This window comes from Aegilops tauschii, chromosome 2 (genome assembly GCF_002575655.3).
Source record: "Aegilops tauschii subsp. strangulata cultivar AL8/78 chromosome 2, Aet v6.0, whole genome shotgun sequence".
In the NCBI taxonomy this organism is placed as follows: Eukaryota; Viridiplantae; Streptophyta; class Magnoliopsida; order Poales; family Poaceae; genus Aegilops; species Aegilops tauschii.
In genome coordinates this window covers 111,394,174-111,408,604 of record NC_053036.3, presented here as the reverse complement: position 1 = coordinate 111,408,604, position 14,431 = coordinate 111,394,174, and positions in this window count along the sequence as shown.

Below are 14,431 nucleotides of genomic sequence, written 5' to 3'. Positions count from 1 at the left end.
AGGTTAAGCTAAATTCGAATACAATCAGCTCCCAATGGTCATTAAAGCAGGGTACCTATGTTTGGGTTGTGCTTTGTAAAGACTCTTTTTGGTCCCTTTAATTTTTCCTGAGAACTCGAACTTTGCGAGAGATAAATACTTTTTGAACCGAAAAACCGGATATAGAAAGTTTCAAAGCTTTGTGATAAACAAATTTACCTTAAACCGGATTTTGAACCGGATTTGAGAGCTTCAAAACTTTGTGGCAGATAAATTTCCCTTGAACCGGATTTTAAACCGGATATTTAAGAGCTTCAGTGCTTTGTGGGAGATGTCAAGTCTCTTGAGCCGGATTTAAACCGGAATCCTTCTTTTTAAGCCGGAAATTTTCTGACGGCCTTTAAACTTTTCACCAATATGGCGGCAGCCTCCGGGACCGGGTTATTTTTCCCTCCAATGACCCGGAGTTCTTGAATGCATTGAAATCGACCAATGATGCCGAGTCATATCATTGTAGCCCCCTAGTCTCAAGACGACTCGAGGAGTTGGCTTTGAGATTCTCCATATTGACCATAGCATAAGGTGTATATCATTGGTATTGATAGCGTAATGTGAATCCACAGAAGGTTGAAGTGATTGCGGCGGGTTATGAATGATTCCGTATGAGCCGTGTCAGCAACTCGGCCAATGGTTCCTTCCAACCGGATGTTTTGAAGTTAACCAAACTGTAGTGGCATCGACTTGTGCGCCTGCCCATTGAACCATCCAGTGCAGACGGCGGCTGATAATACATGATAATTCGCCTCCAATCTGTTGGAAGAAAACCGGGCTTCCCAAGTAGTGACTCGCTCATATTCAATAAACAGCTCATGCATACAGGTGCGGCCCAGTGTGTATATATAAACCAACCCGCGAGGGACGGATGGCAAAGATGACCGTTGCATCAGAGGCGGCACAGACAGATGAACCGGCCGTGGTGTTGTAAGCCGGTCCGGACGGGCGAATCGATCACCGGCGCGGTAAGCCGCGCGGATGGGCGAGTCAACCACGTTGTGTTGATGTAGTGAACGATTGTCCTGTATCAAAAACCTCGCAAGCCAGAGTAATTGCTCTTTTTAAAGAAAACAATATATAATATATATAAATTTACTAGATTGATTTCACCTGATATGTCAGGCCAGAAATTATCCACCGCGGAGTTGATGATCATCACGGTGAAGCTGAAACCAATCACGGCCGAGTCGGCCACGGGAAAAGGTAAATGAGCCGGCCGCGGCGTTGTAAACCGGTGCCGACGGGAGATTCGGCCGCGGCATTGTAAACCGGTGCCGACGGGAGATTCGGCCGCAGCATTGTAAACCGGTGCCGACGGGAGATTCGGCCGCGGCATTGTAAACCGGCACGGATGAAAGAGTCGGCCGTGGCGTTGAAAACGGCACGGACACGGGCAAGTCGGCCGCGGCGTTGTAAGCCGGTGCGAGAGTCCGTTGAATAAGGACGACCACCTGTGCCATCTCCGTGGTATAATACCATTTTGTAGTGGATAATTCTCCTGCATATAAAATACATCAGGGCAAAGTAATTTTGTTCGGATGAAATAATATGTGCTTAGAAATAAATGGGGTAAATAGCACCTGGTATTTTTCGGATGAGCGCAGACTTTGATAATGTGCAGCATGGACAAACAATAGAAGAAATTCTGCTCTGCGAACGTTATAGCACTTGTAGTATTGTACCAGGCCTCCACACGTGGTAATAGTCCACCAATAGTTAATCGAATCAGCCTTGACGTAATTGGTCTACCAGTGTACTTTGCTTCTGGTCTTTGGGATTTAATCCAGCATTTTGACCGCCATCAACCTGTTGTAAACATAATAGTAGTACTTGCCCACTGGGAGTCCTGCTCCATTATTATCAGCAGATTAGTCTTCGAATCATCATGGATGTATGCACTGCTCCATTATCCTCTGGCTGAACCCCCAATTTTGTTTTGTACTGGCGAGTCAAGACCACACCAGCAGGGGCGCCTTGGCAACGTGGAGACGAGTCTTGGCAGAAGAAACAGCGGGAGCGGCCGCGCAGGGCCTCTCAAGGTGGAAACCGGATCCGGCTCAGCGTGTTATAGCAGAGGACGGCCTGCGCGGCGGCGGCTTGAAGCTCGGGCAAGGCAAGAACAAGTCCCTGGCGGCTCAAGAAGTATGCGACGGCAACGGCGACTTGGCCGCGCGGCAATGCGGCGACTCACCTGCTGCAGTTAAAACAGGCGGCGGTTCGGCACGCTGTGGTTGCCGCAGCAGGGGACGCCGGCCATGGCTATGCGCGAAGGCAGACGGCGGCTCACGGCGGCGGAGTGACCTAGAGGCGCGCCGGCCACGGCGGCTCGATGCAACAGGGAAGACCGTGGTGGTGGCAAGGCGGCGATGGCCAGTGAGGCCGTGCGTGCCTAAGCAGGCGACGGGGCGAGACGAGACGGGCGAGATCGAGTCCTTGTCTTCCCTCTGCGGGTGGAGTTCCTCGCGGTGGCTACGAGGTGAGGTCGAATTCCAGATGGCGACTGGGGCGAGGCGAGGCGAGGCGACTAGGAGGCGAGGTCAACCCCGAGTCCGACTCGAAGAGGCGCTGGTAGAGGCGGGGCGCGCGGCCGAGCCGCGACGCGGCGGCTCAAACGCGGTGGATCGGGCCGGCGCAAATATGAGGCCGTGGTGGCTAGGCCAACCGAGGTGTCCTCCCCAGCGACAGAGTAGTGCTTTCTTTCTTTCCTTTGATTCCTCACGCGAGGCGATGCAATCCGGGGTGGCTCAACAACAATGGAAACCAAGACAGCCAATCCGTTGTGGTGACTTGAAGACAACGGCCGGTGCTTTCCCACAGCAGCGGCCGGCGCTGCGGCGGCTCGGAGCGCTGATGAGGACGGCTTGGTGATTTAGTGCGAGGCCGTGAGGGCGGTTCAACGACTTGAGGCGCTCGTAACAGCAACAGAGGAGTCCGATCCCATGGTCAATCCGCTCCGGGGTCGTCGTTGATTCTGGTCTTTGCGCGGAGGTCATGCTGTAGCAGAGGGCCGGTCCGGCGACTCAGCGCGGGATGGCAGCCGCGGAATCCGAGGCAGCCCGGAGCGCACAGCGGCGGCTGGCGGCATCTCAGTTTCCTCCAAGCAGCAGACGTATTCCTTATTGGGGATTTTTCCTTCAGGTTGCAGAGAGAGATTTGCTCGAATAGCACCACAGAGCATAATAATTGAAGAAAGAAAAGTGGCCCTGTAGCCTCCACGGGACGACAAGTAATATTAGTGAACAGTAATATCTGATGATCGGGTTTACTTTGATTTTCCTGCAGTCTGTAGATGATATTGACGTTTTTGTAGGAGCACTAGTAGATCTCCGCTGGCTTTGCAGATTCATTGCGCAGTGCACCGATGAATCATCTCGAAACTTGAAGCGAGGGATCCCAGCCACTTCGCCGAACAGCGGTGACTTTCAAGGGGTTAACCGATCGCGTAATTAGACAGTACGTGAAAGAAACGGTTTCGATCGCCTCGAACCCCTGTCGGTCTCGGCGACACTTGCGACTTAACAGATCGCGGAACGACGGCTGCACACAGACGTGACCCTACAACAGATCTTGTTGGATAGATGCATCTGCCGGTCGATTCTGAATTTACCTTTTGATTCTCCTCTGTTTTGCGCAGCTGCAAAAACTTCCCCAATAAATTTTTTCAACTATCCGGCAAATCGCGAACTTCTCGAAACCCTAGGACAGATCCCTTCAAGAACTCAACACCACCGTGCGCTCGCCCCACGGTGGGCGCCAACTGTCGTGGAATTAACACGCCAGATGTCCTAGGTGTAAGGACTTAGTCGTGAGGCCAACGCATCTATGTAGTAGCTTGAGAGGGGTTGATTGGGATGAGAGATGCAGGGCGGATCAACGCACAAGACAAGGGTTTAGACAGCTTCGGGCCCCGGGAAACATCATTCGGTAACAACCCTACATGCTGTTTGTGGCTAGGTCTCATTATGCTTATGAGAGAGTCGCCGGTAAGCCGGCTCTTTGTGTCTAGCCCTAAAGATTGTTTCTTGTTGCCCCTCCTCTTTGGGGTGCCCTGCCCCTCCTTATATAAGTTAGAGGGGCGGGTTACATGTGGAGTCCTAGTAGGACTTGGACTAGTCTATCTTCTCTTACAAGTTAATTACAAGTCCGGGTCTTGCTTCCTCGTAAAGGAAATATTCGTCATCCCTTTCTTCTTAAGCCGGCCCATCATAAACGTGAGCCGGCCTTCTGGGCCTTGGGCCTAGTCTTCTATCTGAACCGCCGTCGGGGTCATCCGTGAGTCGTCAGGCTCGTGAGTCGTCTGACAGTGAGCCGCCAGACCCGTGAGTCGCCAGTCTTCCGGCGGGTCACGGTGAAGCGCCAAGTCCGGCCGGGTCATACTTCCGGCCGGGTCATACCGCGGGGTATATCCCCGACATTAGCCCCCAGTTTAATTTGGTTTTATCCATGTTAAACTAATCTGCAATATAAACACAAGAACAAATTTGACGGGTTGTGTTCCGGGTTAAATATTCTTTGTAAGCCGGCACTTGATCATCCTTAAGTCCTTGTCATCGACAAATGTGAAGGTTGCCAGTTTTACTCCAACATGTCTCACAAGCCTTTATCAGCCCTGAAGACCATTCCACTCGTCTGTGAAGGAAATATGCCCTAGAGGCAATAATAAAGTTATTATTTATTTCCTTATATCATGATAAATGTTTATTATTCATGCTAGAATTGTATTAACTGGAAACATGATACATGTGTGAATACATAGACAAACAGAGTGTCACTAGTATGCCTCTACTTGACTAGCTCGTTGATCAAAGATGGTTATGTTTCCTAGCCATTGACATGAGTTGTCATTTGATTAACGGGATCACATCATTAGGAGAATGATGTGATTGACTTGACCCATTCCATTAGCTTAGCACACGATCGTTTAGTATGTTGCTAATGTTTTCTTCATGACTTATACATGTTCCTATGACTATGAGATTATGCAACTCCCGTTTACCGGAGGAACACTTTGTGTGCTACCAAACGTCACAACGTAACTGGGTGATTATAAAGGTGCTCTACAGGTGTCTCCGAAGGTACTTGTTGGGTTGGCGTATTTCGAGATTAGGATTTGTCACTCCGATTGTCGGAGAGGTATCTCTGGGCCCACTCAGTAATGCACATCACTATAAGCCTTCCAAGCATTGTAAATAATGAGTTATTTGCGGGATGATGTATTACGGAATGAGTAAAGAGACTTGCCGGTAACGAGATTGAACTAGGTATTGAGATACCGACGATCGAATCTCGGGCAAGTAACATACCGATGACAAAGGGAACAACGTATGTTGTTATGCAGTATGACCGATAAAAATCTTCGTAGAATATGTGTGAGCCAATATGAGCATCCAGGTTCCGCTATTGGTTATTGAGCGGAGACGTGTCTCGGTCATGTCTACATAGTTCTCGAACTCGTAGGGTCCGCACGCTTAAAGTTAGATGACGGTTATATTATGAGTTTATGTATTTTGATGTACCGAAGGAGTTCGGAGTCCCAGATGATATCGGGGACATGACGAGGAGTCTCGAAATGGCCGAGACGTAAAGATCGATATATTGGACGACTATATTCGGACTTCGGAAAGGTTCCGAGTGATTCGGGTATTTATCGGAGTACCGGAGAGTTACGGGAATTCGCAGGGGAGAAGTATTGGGCCTTATTGGGCCATACGGGAATAGAGGAGAGAGGCCAAAAGGAAGGAGGCGCGCGACCCCCCTCTGGTCCGAATTGGACATGGGGTGCAGCCCCCTTTTTCCTTCTCCATCTCCCCCTCTTTCCTTCTCTCCTACTCCAACAAGGAAAGGAGGAGTCCTACTCCCGCTGGGAGTAGGACTCCCCCCTTGACGCGCCCTCCTCCTTGGCCGGCCGCCTCCCCCCTTGCTCCTTTATATACGGGGGCAGGGGGCACCCCATAGACACAACAATTGATCATTGATCTCTTAGCCGTGTGCGGTGCCCCCTTCCACCATATTACACCTCGATAATATCGTAGCGGTGCTTAGGCGAAGCCCTGCGTCGTTAGAACATCATCATCGTCACCACGCCGTCGTGCTGAAGAAACTCTCCCTCAACACTCGGCTGGATCGGAGTTCGAGGGCCGTCATCGATCTGAACGTGTGCTGAACTCAGAGGTGCCGTGCCTTCGGTACTTGATCGGTCGGATCATGAAGACGTCCGACTACATCAACCGCGTTGTGTTAACGCTTCCGCTTTCGGTCTACGAGGGTACGTGGACAACACTCTCCCCTCTCGTTGCTATGCATCACCATGATCTTGCGTGTGCGTAGGAATTTTTTTGAAATTACTACGTTCCCCAACAGTGGCATCCGAGCCTGGTTTTATGCGTAGATGTCATATGCACGAGTAGAACACAAGTGAGTTATGGGCGATATAAGTCATACTGCTTACCAGCATGTCATACTTTGCTTCGGCGGTATTGTTGGATGAAGCGGCCCGGACCGACATTACGCGTACGCTTACGCGAGACTGGTTCTTCCGACGTGCTTTGCACAGAGGTGGCTGGCGGGTGTCAGTTTCTCCAACTTTAGTTGAACCGAGTGTGGCTACGCCCGGTCCTTGTGAAGGTTAAAACAGCACCAACTTGACAAACTATCGTTGTGGTTTTGATGCGTAGGTAAGAACGGTTCTTGCTAAGCCCAGTAGCAGCCACGTAAAACTTGCAACAACAAAGTAGAGGACGTCTAACTTGTTTTTGCAGGGCATGTCGTGATGTGATATGGTCAAGACATGATGCTAAATTTTATTGTATGAGATGATCATGTTTTGTAACCGAGTTATCGGCAACTGGCAGGAGCCATATGGTTGTCGCTTTATTGTATGCAATGCAATCGCCATGTAATTGCTTTATTTTATCACTAAGCGGTAGCGATAGTCGTAGAAGAAATAGTTGGCGAGACGACAACGATGCTACGATGGAGATCAAGGTGTCGCGCCGGTGACGATGGGGATCATGACGGTGCTTCGGAGATGGAGATCACAAGCACAAGATGATGATGGCCATATCATATCACTTATATTGATTGCATGTGATGTTTATCTTTTATGCATCTTATCTTGCTTTGATTGACGGTAGCATTATAAGATGACCTCTCACTAAATTATCAAGATAAAAGTGTTCTCCCTGAGTATGCACCGTTGCCAAAGTTCGTCGTGCCCAGACACCACGTGATGATCGGGTGTGATAAGCTCTACGTCCATCTACAACGGGTGCAAGCCAGTTTTGCACACGCAGAATACTTAGGTTAAACTTGCCAAGCCTAGCATATGCAGATATGGCGTCGGAACACTGAGACCGAAAGGTCGAGCGTGAATCATATAGTAGATATGATCAACATAGTGATGTTCACCATTGAAAACTACTCCATTTCACGTGATGATCGGTTATGGTTTAGTTGGTTTGGATCACGTGATCACTTAGATGATTAGAGGGACGTCTATCTAAGTGGGAGTTCTTAAGTAATATGATTAATTGAACTTAAATTTATCATGAACTTAGTCCTGATAGTATTTTGCAAATTATGTTGTAGATCAATAGCTCGCGTTGTTGCTTCCCTATGTTTATTTTGATATGTTCCTAGAGAAAAATTATGTTTAAAGATGTTAGTAGCAATGATGCGGATTGGATCCGTGATCTGAGGTTTATCCTCATTGCTGCACAGAAGAATTATGTCCTTGATGCACCGCTAGGTGACAGACCTATTGCAGGAGCAGATGCAGACGTTATGAACGTTTGGCTAGCTCAATATGATGACTACTTGATAGTTTAGTGCACCATGCTTAACGGCTTAGAATCGGGACTTCAAAGACGTTTTGAACGTCATGGACCATATGAGATGTTCCAGGAGTTGAAGTTAATATTTCAAGCAAATACCCGAGTTGAGAGATATGAAGTCTCCAACAAGTTCTATAGCTAAAAGATGGAGGAGAATAGCTGAAGCAGTGAGCATGTGCTCAGATTGTCTGGGTACTACAATCGCTTGAATCAAGTGGGAGTTAATCTTCCAGATAAAATAGTGATTGACAGAATTCTCTAGTCACCATCACCAAGTTAGTAGAACTTCGTGATGAACTGTAGTATGTAAGGGATGACGAAAGTAATTCCCGAGCTCTTCGTGATGCTGAAATCGGCGAAGGTAGAAATCAAGAAAGAGCATCAAGTGTTGATGGTTAACAAGATCACTAGTTTCAAGAAAAGGGCAAAGGGATAGAAGGGGAACTTCAAGAAGAACGGCAACCAAGTTGCTGCTCAAGTGAAGAAGCCCAAGTGTGGACCTAAGCCTGAGACTAAGTGCTTCTACTGCAAAGGGACTGGTCACTGGAAGCGGAACGGCCGCAAGTATTTGGTGGATAAGAAGGATGGCAAAGTGAACAAAGGTATATTTGATATACAGATTATTGATGTGTATTTTACTAGTGTTCGCAGCAACCCCTCGGTATTTGATACTGGTTCAGTTGCTAAAGAGTAGTAACTCTAAACGGGAGTTGCATAATGAACATAAACTAGTTAAGGATGAAGTGACGATGTGTATTGGAAGTGGTTCCAAGATTGATATGATCATCATCGCACACTCCCTATACTTTCGGGATTAGTGTTGAACCTAAATAAGTGTTATTTGGTGTTTGCGTTGAGCATGAATATGATTTGATCATATTTATTGCAATACGGTTATTCATTTAAGTTAGAGAATAATTGTTGTTCTGTTTACATGAATAAAACCTTATATGGTTACACACCCAATGAAAATGGTTCGTTGGATCTCGATCGTAGTGATACACATATTCATAATATTGAAGCCAAAAGATACAAAGTTAATAATGATAGTGCAACTTATTTGTAGCACTGCCGTTTAGGTCATATTGGTGTAAAGCGCATGAAGAAACTCCATGCTGATGGGCTTTTGGAATCACTTGATGCTTGCGAACCATGCCTTATGGGCAAGATGACTAAGACTCCGTTCTCCGGAACAATGGAGCAAGCAACTGGCTTATTGGAAATAATGCATACTAATGTATGCGATCCGATGAGTGTTGAGGCTCGCGGCGGGTATCATTATTTTCTGACCTTCACAGATGATTTGAGCAGATATGGGTATATCTACTTGATGAAACATAAGTCTAAAGCACTTGAAAAGTTCAAAGAATTTCAGAGTGAAGTGGAAAATCATCGTGACAAGAAAATAAGGTTTCTACGATCTGATCGCGGAGACAAATATTTGAGTTACGAGTTTGGTCTTCAATTAAAACAATGTGGAATAGTTTCACAAATTCGTGCCACCTGGAACACCACAACATAATGGTGTGTCCGAACGTCATAACCGTACTTTATTGAATATAGTACAATCTATGATGTCTCTTACCGATTTACCACTATCGTTTTGGGGTTATGCATTAGAGACAGCTGCATTCACGTTAAATAGGGTACCATCTAAATCTGTTGAGACGACATCTTATGAACTGTGGTTTGGCAAGAACCCAAAGTTGTCGTTTCTTAAAGTTTGGGGTTGCGATGCTTATGTGAAAAAGTTTCATCCTGATAAGCTCAAACCCAAATCGAAGAAATGTGTCTTCATAGGATACCGAAAGGAGACAGTTGGGTACACCTTCTATCACAGATCCGTGTTGGAAATATGCCCTAGAGGCAATAATAAATTGGTTATTATTATATTTCCTTGTTCATGATAATCGTTTATTATCCATGCTAGAATTGTATTGATAGGAAACTCAGATACATGTGTGGATACATAGACAACACCATGTCCCTAGTAAGCCTCTAGTTGACTAGCTCGTTGATCAATAGATGGTTACGGTTTCCTGACCATGGACATTGGATGTCGTTGATAATGGGATCACATCAGTAGGAGAATGATGTGATGGACAAGACCCAATCCTAAGCATAGCACAAAAGATCGTGTAGTTCGTTTGCTAGAGCTTTTCCAATGTCAAGTATCATTTCCTTAGACCATGAGATCGTGCAACTCCCGGATACCGTAGGAGTGCTTTGGGTGTGCAGAACGTCACAACGTAACCGGGTGACTATAAAGGTACACTACGGGTATCTCCGAAAGTGTCTGTTGAGTTGGCACGGATCGAGACTGGGATTTGTCACTCCGTATGACGGAGAGGTATCTCTGGGCCCACTCGGTAATGCATCATCATAATGAGCTCAAGGTGACTAAGGAGTTAGCCACATGATCATGCATTACGGTATGAGTAAAGTGACTTTCCGGTAACGAGATTGAACAAGGTATTGGGATACCGACGATCGAATCTCGGGCAAGTAACGTACCGATTGACAAAGGGAATTGTATACGGGATTGATTGAATCCTCGACATCGTGGTTCATCCGATGAGATCATCGTGGAACATGTGGGAGCCAACATGGGTATCCAGATCCCGCTGTTGGTTATTGACCGGAGAGGCGTCTCGGTCATGTCTGCATGTCTCCCGAACCCGTAGGGTCTACACACTTAAGGTTCGGTGACGCTAGGGTTGTAGAGATATTAGTATGCGGAAACCCGAAAGTTGTTCGGAGTCCCGGATGAGATCCCGGACGTCACGAGGAGTTCCGGAATGGTCCGGAGGTGAAGAATTATATATAGGAAGTCAAGTTTCAGCCATCGGGAAAGTTTCGGGGGTCACCGGTATTGTACCGGGACCACCGGAAGGGTCCCGGGGGTCCACCGGGTGGGGCCACCTATCCCGGAGGGCCCCATGGGCTGAAGTGGGAAGGGAACCAGCCCCTAGTGGGCTGGGGCGCCCCCCATGGGCCTCCTCCTGCGCCTAGGGTTGGAAATCCTAGGGGTGGGGGGCGCCCCACCTGACTTGGGGGGCAAGTTTCCCCCCTGGCCGCCGCCCCCCCCTTGTAGATGGGATCCAGGGCCGGCGCCCCCCAGGGGGCCTATATATAGTGGGGGGGGGGAGGGAGGGCAGCAGCACCACAGCCCCTGGCGCCTCCCTCTCCCCCTGCAACACCTCTCCCTCTCGCAGAAGCTTGGCGAAGCCCTGCCGAGATCCCCGCTACTTCCACCACCACGCTGTCGTGCTGCTGGATCTCCATCAACCTCTCCTTCCCCCTTGCTGGATCAAGAAGGAGGAGACGTCGCTGCTCCGTACGTGTGTTGAATGCGGAGGTGCCGTCCGTTCCGCACTCGGTCATCGGTGATTTGGATCACGGCGAGTACGACTCCATCAACCCCGTTCACTTGAACACTTCCGCTCGCGATCTACAAGGGTATGTAGATGCACTCCTTTCCCCTCGTTGCTAGTATACTCCATAGATGGATCTTGGTGATGCGTAGGAAATTTTAAAATTCTGCTACGATCCCCAACAGTGGCATCATGAGCCAGGCCTATGCGTAGTTACTATGCACGAGTAGAACACAAAGCAGTTGTGGGCGTAGATGTTGTCAATTTTTCTTGCCACTACTAGTCTTATCTTGTTTCGGCGATATTGTGGGATGAAGCGGCCCGGACCGACCTTACACGTACGCTTATGTGAGACAGGTTCCACCGACTGACATGCACTAGTTGCATAAGGTGGCTAGCGGGTGTCTGTCTCTCCCACTTTAGTCGGATCGGATTCGATGAAAAGGGTCCTTATGAAGGGTAAATAGAAATTGGCATATCACGTTGTGGCTTTTGCGTAGGTAAGAAACGTTCTTGCTAGAATCCCATAGCAGCCACGTAAAACATGCAACAACAATTAGAGGACGTCTAACTTGTTTTTGCAGGGTATGCTATGTGATGTGATATGGTCAAAAGGATGTGATGAATGATATATGTGATGTATGGGATTGATCATGTTCTTGTAATAGGAATCACGACTTGCATGTCGATGAGTATGACAACCGGCAGGAGCCATAGGAGTTGTCTTTATTTTTGTATGACCTGCATGTCATTGAATAACGCCATGTAAATTACTTTACTTTATTGCTAAACACGTTAGCCATAGAAGTAGAAGTAATCGTTGGCGTGACAACTTCGTGAAGACACGATGATGGAGATCATGGTGTCATGCCGGTGACAAAGATGATCATGGCGCCCCGAAGATGGAGATCAAAGGAGCAAAATGATATTGGCCATATCACGTCACCTTATGATCTGCATGTGATGTTTATCATGTTTACATCTTATTTGCTTAGAACGACGGTAGCATAAATAAGATGATCCCTCACTAAAATTTCAAGGGACGTGTTCCCCCTAACTGTGCACCATTGCGAAGGTTCGTTGTTTCGAAGCACCACGTGATGATCGGGTGTGATAGATTCTAACGTTCGAATACAACGGGTGTTGACGAGCCTAGCATGTACTAACATGGCCTCGGAACACATGCGAAACACTTAGGTTGACTTGACGAGCCTAGCATGTACAGACATGGCCTCGGAACACAAGAGATCGAAAGGTCGAACATGAGTCGTATAGTAGATGCGATCAACATGGAGATGTTCACCGATGATGACTAGTCCGTCTCACGTGATGATCGGACACGACCTAGTTTGACTCGGATCATGTATCACTTAGATGACTAGAGGGATGTCTATCTGAGTGGGAGTTCATTAAATAATCAGATGAACTTCATTATCATGAACATAGTCAAAAGGTCTTTGCAAATTATGTCATAGCTTACGCTTTAGCTCTACTGTTTAAGATATGTTCCTAGAGAAAATTTAGTTGAAAGTTGGTAGTAGCAATTATGCGGACTGGGTCCGTAAACTGAGGATTGTCCTCATTGCTGCACAAAAGGCTTATGTCCTTAATGCACCGCTCGGTGTGCTGAACCTCAGCGTCGTCTGTAGATGTTGCGAAACATCTGACATACATGTTTTGATGACTACGTGATAGTTCAGTGCGTAATGCTAACGGTTTAGAATTGTGGCACCAAAGACGTTTTGAAACGTCGTAGAACATATGAGATGTTTCGAAGACTGAAATTGGGATTTCAGACTAGTTCCCACGTCAAGAGGTATGAGACCTCTGACAAGTTTCTTAAGCCTGCAAACTAAGGGAGAAAAACTCAATCGTTGAGCATGTGCTCAGATTGTCTGAGTACTGCAATCACTTGAATCGAGTGGGAGTTAATCTTCGAGATGAGATAGTGATGGTTCTCCATAGTCACTGCCACCAAGCTATTAGAGCTTCGTGATGAACTATAACATATCAGGGATAGACATGTGATCCTTGAGCAACTCGCGATGTTTGACACCGCGAAAGTAGAAATCAAGAAGGAGCATCAATTGTTGATGGTTAGTAAAAACCACTAGTTTCTAGAAGGGCAAGGGCAAAAGGGATACTTCATGAAACAGCAAATCATTTGCTGCTCTAGTGAAGAATCCCAAGGTTGAACCCAAACCCGAGACTAAGTGCTTCTGTAATGAGGGGAACGGTCACTGAAGCGGAACTACCCTAGATACTTGGTAGATGAGAAGGCAGGCAAGGTCGACAGAAGTATATTGGATATACATTATATGAATGTGTACTTTACTAGTACTCCTAACAGCACCAGGGTATTAGATACCGGTTCGGTTGCTAAGTGTTAGTAACTCGAAATAAAAGCTGCGGAATAAACGGAGACTAGCTAAAGGTGAGATGACGATAAGTGTTGGAAGTGTTTCCAAGGTTGATGTGATCAAGCATCGCATGCTCCCTCTACCATCGAGATTGGTGTTAAACCTAAATAATTGTTATTTGGTGTTTGCGTTGAGCATAAACATGATTGGATTATGTTTATCACAATACGGTTATTCATTTAAGGAGAATAATGGTTACTCTTTATTTGAATAATACCTTCAATGGTCTTGCACCTAAAATGAATCTCGATCGTAGTGAGACACATGTTCGTGCCAAAAGATATAAAATAGTAATGATAGTACCACATACTTGTGGCACTGCCATTTGAGTCATATTGGTATAGAACGCATGAAGAAGCTCCATGTAGATGGATCTTTGGACTCACTCGTTTTTGAAAAGATTGAGACATGCGAACCATGTCTATTGGTATATATGCATGAAGAAACTCCATGCAGATGGATCGTTTGGACTCACTTGATTTTGAATCACTTGAGACATGCAAATCATACCACATGGGCAAGATGACTGAAAAGCCTCGTTTTCAGTAAGATGGAACAAGAGAGCAACTTGTTGGGAGTAATACATTTTGATGTGTGCAGTCCAATGAGTGCTGAGGCATGCAGTGGATATCGTTATGTTCTTACTTCACAGATGATTTGAGTAGATGCTGAGTGTATTTACTTGATGAAACACAAGTCTGAATTATTGAAAGGTTCAAGTAATTTCAGAGTGAAGTTGAAGATCGTCGTGACAAGAGGATAAAATGTCTAT